The sequence below is a fragment of the Bombina bombina genome, chromosome 3 (genome assembly GCF_027579735.1).
Source record: "Bombina bombina isolate aBomBom1 chromosome 3, aBomBom1.pri, whole genome shotgun sequence".
In the NCBI taxonomy this organism is placed as follows: Eukaryota; Metazoa; Chordata; class Amphibia; order Anura; family Bombinatoridae; genus Bombina; species Bombina bombina.
Window position 1 is genome coordinate 606274047 of NC_069501.1, and position 6000 is coordinate 606280046.

Consider the following 6000-nt stretch of genomic DNA (forward strand, 5'->3'; position numbering starts at 1 on the left):
CTTGAAATTCCGAAAGGAACGAAAATTATTCTGTTTACCCCTTTGTTTAGCTGCTTTATCCTGAGGTAGGAGATGACCCTTACCTCCCGTAATGTCGGAAATAATTTCTTTCAAGTCCGGCCCGAATAGGGTCTTTCCTTTGAAAGGAATAGCCAAAATCTTTGATTTAGAGGACACATCAGCAGACCAAGATTTTAACCATAAAGCTCTACACGCTAAAATGGCAAATCCTGCATTCTTAGCCGCCAATTTAGCAATTTGAAAGGCGGCATCTGTAATAAAATTAGCCAGCTTAAGGTCCTTAATTCTATCTAGTATTTCTTCTAAAGGAGTCTCGGTCTTAAGAGATTCCTCCAAGGCGTCAAACCAAAAGGCAGCAGCAGTTGTAACTGGTACAATACAAGCCGTCAGTTGCAATAGAAAATCCTGATGAATAAATAGCTTTTTTAGAAGACCCTCCAACTTCTTATCCATAGGATCTTTGAAAGCACAACTGTCCTCAATAGGAATAGTTGTACACTTAGCCAGGGTAGAGATAGCTCCCTCCACCTTAGGGACTGTTTGCCAAGAATCCCGAACAGTGTCGGCTATAGGATACATTTTCTTAAAATTAGGAGAAGGTGAAAACTGGATACCCGGTCTTTCCCATTCCCGCGTAATAATATCCGAAATTTTCTTAGGAACCGGAAATACGTCAGAATAAGCAGGGACCTCTAAGTATTTGTCCATCTTACACAATTTCCCTGGTGGTACCACAATAGAGTCACAGTCATCCAGAGTTGCTAAAACCTCTCGAAGTAACAGGCGGAGGTGTTCAAGTTTTTTTTTTTTTTATAGTATTTTATTAATTTTCAGATAGATTCACAGATTACATAAGAAAAGAAAAAAGAGCGAAAAACAAAACAAAAAACACAACAAAAGCAAAACATTACATACATTTTCCGTATTGGGATTGAAATAAACAATAATAGCAAGTGTCATGATACTCGTTTTTTCCCATAACTTAAGGATACAAAAGAAAAAAGTATATGTGTAGCTCCTCTCTCCTCCCGTCATCCCCCTTCCCACAGCCATAGTCTATATCTGTGCCCAACATTCTGGAAAGTGGCCTGCATATACATTTTGCAGTACATATTCAGTGGTACTAAATGGTTTAACTAGTTGAGTTTGCACGTTTTCTGGAAGGCTTTTAATGACTTTTATCCACTTTTTGAAATAATTTTGAATCTGAATATTACTGGGGTGTTGTATCGATATTTGTTCAATAACGCATTGATTTATCAATGTTTTTTTAAATTCTGCAAACTTAGGTGCTTTTGGAGATTTCCATCTTTTTAATATGAGGTTTCGTCCTAGTAATATTATAGTATTAATTAAGTTATTATCTTTATGTTGCTCTGAATATTTTACTAAGAAAAACACATGTTGTTTTAGGATTTCATCCCCTATTAATAAGTTCTTTTTCAACCAGTAGTTAATTTGTAGCCAAAGTTGATGGATTTTGGGACATGCCCAAAAATAATGTACTATATCCGCTACTTGTGTATTGCATTTCGGGCAGGTATGGTTTGATTTATACCACTTTCTAAGATTGTGTGCTGTTATATATACTTTATTTATTACTTTCAGGTGTGATTCACGCCATACTGTTGGTACCCATGTTTTATTTATTATTCTGAGACTCTCCTGTACATCTGAACTATTTATACTTGGAAAATCCTCCCGCCATTTATTTGTAATCCCCTCTATCTGAGTTAAATTAGAGTTGGAGTTTATCAGGTTGTATAAATGGGCTATTGAGTGTATTCCACCTTGAAATAGTTTAATTCTACTTTCTAACACCCCTAATGTCCATGTTGGATTGTGCTTTATTTGTAGCTTATTGATATAATTCCTGATTTGTAGGTAAGCATAAAAGTCTCGGTTAGGTAAATTAAATTGGGTTGCTATGTTTTGAAAGGAGTCAATACTTAGGTTTGGTAGTAATAGTTGTTTAATATATATTAGACCCTTGGCTTCCCATTGCGAAAAAATCCCATAGGAAAGACCTGGTATAAATTCTGGGTTCCCCATAATAGTTAGATAGTTTGAACAGTGAGGGTTGATCATATTTTCCAGGCAGTACTTTTGCCATGCCAATATTATATGTTTAAAAGTGTACATATTAGTAATTATTACTGGTAATTTAGATTTGTGACAGTGAAGTATCGCTTTTAACTTATATGGCGCAATAATATTATTTTCACATTGGGAAAATGTCACATAATCCTGTTCAGTTACCCAATCTAGAGCAAATTTAAGGAGTGCGGCTAAGTTATAAAATTCTATGTTTGGGAAAGCGAGGCCGGCGTATTCTTTAGTCCTCATGAGTTTGTTTATGGAGATTCGTGCTCTTTTTCCTCCCCATATAAATTTTGTACATATTTGGTTGAACTTGTTTATATCTGATTTATTTAAAAGGAGAGGGATATTTTGTAATAGGTACAATAGTTTAGGAAATAAAATTATTTTAACTAACATTATTCGCGCTGTGATAGAGATTGGAAGACTCATCCAGTCTAAAGTTTTCTTTTTACAGCATGAAAAAAATTGAGTAAAATTGTTTTCATACCATTCCTGTGGGTCTCGTGTTAGGGTTATGCCTAAGTATTTTATTGCTCGTACTTCTTTAAATGGATGTTTATATGTAAATTTTGTTGGCTTGTTTAACCATAACAGTTCTGATTTTTCCATGTTGATCCTGTATCCTGCTATGGTTCCAAATTGTTGTATAATTTTAGTCAGTATTGGGAGGGTTTTTTCTAGATTACTTAGATATAGTATTAGGTCATCTGCATATAGAGAAAGAGTAAATTGTTGTCCACCTATTTTAATGCCATGTAATTGTTGTCTGAGTCGTATTGCTAGAGGTTCCAGAGAGATGTTAAAAAGGAGTGGTGAGAGTGGGCAGCCTTGTCTAGTACCTCGAAATAGTTGAAATCTTTCGGAGACCAAACCATTAACTATAATAGCTGATGTTGGTTTATTATAGATTAGTTTTATACAGTTATATATATTACCTGAAAAGCCACATCTTTCCAGTGTATGGAATAGATGGTCCCAATTTACATAGTCGAATGCCTTCTCGGCATCGACTGTTAAAATTGCCATACTCTCTTTTTTAGATAGTTTTTTGTATTTGTGCTCTTTCCAGAAAAAATCTAACAGTAACATAGTCTTACGTATATTCCTTGCTGGGTTCCTATTAGGCATGAATCCAGTTTGGTTTTCATGGATTATCTTATGTAAATGTGGCTTTATCCGGTTTGCAATGATTGATGTCAAAATTTTGTAGTCTACATTAAGTAAGGCTATTGGTCTGTAGGATGTTAGATTTTGTAAATTTCTATCTTTTTTGGGTATTAATATTATGTTAGATGTGGTGAAATTAGGAGCCTGTTTAATATCTGTCTTAAAATAGGTATTGTACAATTTATATAGACTCGGCGTCACCTGTTGAGATAGGATTTTATAAAATTCTATTGGAATGGCATCTGGTCCGGGGGCTTTATTTGATTTGGCTGCTTTAATCTCATTTATTATTTCCTCCATAGTTATTGTTTGATTTAGTTCTTGAACTACTTCGTCTGGTAGTTTTGGTATTTTAACATCTCTCCAGAACATGCTTTCCTGTTCTTCATTAATTCCCTCTTCCTTGTATATTGTTTTGAAAAAGTTATGGAATTTTTTTTTGATATCTGTATTTGTAGTGTATCTATTAGGGCCTACTTTGATTGCTGTAATCTGATTGCGCATTTTTTGCTTCGTAATATGTGCTAAATATTTGGCTGATCTGCCCCTGAATCCTCCGTATAGTGCCTTAAGGCGCAGTTCTTCTTGGATTATATTTTGTTTTAGGAAGAGGTCGCGTTGCGTTTTCGCATTTATATATTTATCCCAATTGTTTCTATTGTGTGAGGCCAGATATTTATTATATGTGTTCTTAACATGATTTGATAGCTGTAGACTTTGTTGTCTGTATTTTTTTTTAAGACCACATAGATACGCTTTAATGTCGCCACGCATTACCGCCTTCCCAGTCTCCCATAGAATTTCTATTTTCTCTGTAGACGCCTGATTAAAGCTCATGAATTCCTGCCATTTATTTTTTAACCAGTTCTGGAATTTAGGGTTATGTGTGAGATATTTGGGAAAGAAAAAGTTATTGGATTGAATTTGCTGGAATGTTTTTCTTGGTAATTCTAATGATATGATGACGTGGTCTGATAGACATATATCGTGAATTTCTGTTTTAACTTCTAGCCCTGCCAATCTATCTGATATTAGAAACATGTCTATTCTGGACATAGTTTGGTGTCCTTTTGATATACACGTGAATGCTTTTAAGTCTGGGTTTTGGATTCTCCATATATCCCGCAAACCAATCTTATTACAGAATCTCTGCAAGATACGTATTTCCCTGTTTCTTGTAGGTTTTATCCTTATTCTATCTATATTTGCCATAAGTGTTAGGTTCATATCTCCCCCCACTATCAGATTCTTTCCTGTATATTCCATCAGTTTTAATGCAAGATTATCCCAGAAGTTGTTATCAGTTTTGTTAGGGCCATATATGTTACACAGAGTAAAATCAGTTTTATCTATTTTGATAGTTATGATTTGAAACCTACCTTCTGTATCTATTATTTGGTCTAAGATTTGGTATGTCAAGTGTTTACTTATTAAAATAGCTGTTCCCCTCTTCCTTTCTTTGCCTGGAGAAGATAGAACCTCTCCAACCCATCTATATCTTAATTTATTTGCTTCCTGAGTATTTAGGTGAGTTTCCTGTAGCATTGCTATGTCCGGTTTATATTGTGCTAACTCTTTAATAATTGTCTTCCTCTTAATTGGGGAGGTAACCCCCCCTACATTCCAAGACAAGATCTTAAGCATATTCTTTATGTATATATGGTAACATTATATGGTGTAGTGTTAATGTACTCAGGAGATGAGCAGGGGGCATAGCCCCCTGAATATATGTGGGAGGGGCGGGAGGGAGAGAGACACATATGCCTGTTGCAAACGTAATCTAATATATACATTGTCGTTACATATATTCTCTGGAACTTCACATCTATATCCTTAATAGAAAACAACAGAACAAAAATAAAAGGATGCCATACATAAACAAAGCAGTAGAAAAATTCATCTGCCAAAATCATTATATAAAAAAAAACTTTTAAAATCATAATACTCTATTCTTATGATATGACAAAAACAGGATAGCAAGCAGATTACTCTAGGCCCATATTTTTACAAAAATCTTGTGCTTCTTGTGCATTTTTTAAGATTGTTGTATCTCCATTCTTTGTTATAACTAGTTTTGCTGGGTATATTAGTTTAGCATTGATTTTGGCTTCAATTAATCTTGAGCAATAGGGGGACATCTCCCTTCTTTTGGTGGAAGTTTCCACCGAAAAATCTTGAAAAAGGTAGATTTTCCCTTGTTGTATATTTAGGGGGATGTTCCTCTTATAGCTTCTAAGATAATTTGTTTTGTCCTGGAAATTTAAGAACCTAGCGATAATTGGTCTTGGCCTAATTGTTCCATCTGGATTTTTCCGTATAGGGCCTATTCTGTGAATCCTCTCTATTTGGATAGGGTGTGTAGATGGTGTCATATTAAGTAGTTTTGGGAGTGTATCTGTAGCAAAGGACATTAAGTCTTGATACTCTATGGTCTCTGGGACTCCAAAGATTCTTATTTTATTTCGCCTAGAGCGATCCTCTAGGTCTTCTAATCTTGTTTGGAAATTAAGTGAGGTTTTACTATATTGTGAGTCAATGTGTTCAAAGTGGCTTATCCTGTCTTCCAAGTCGGAAACCCTAGTTTCCACCTCGTTCATCCTTGTGGCGAATTGTCTAATTTCATTTGTTAGCGTGTTGATCTCCTGTTTAATCTCTATTTTGAGGGACTCTAGTTGAGGTGTGATAGCTTTAGTTATTTGTGCCACTATA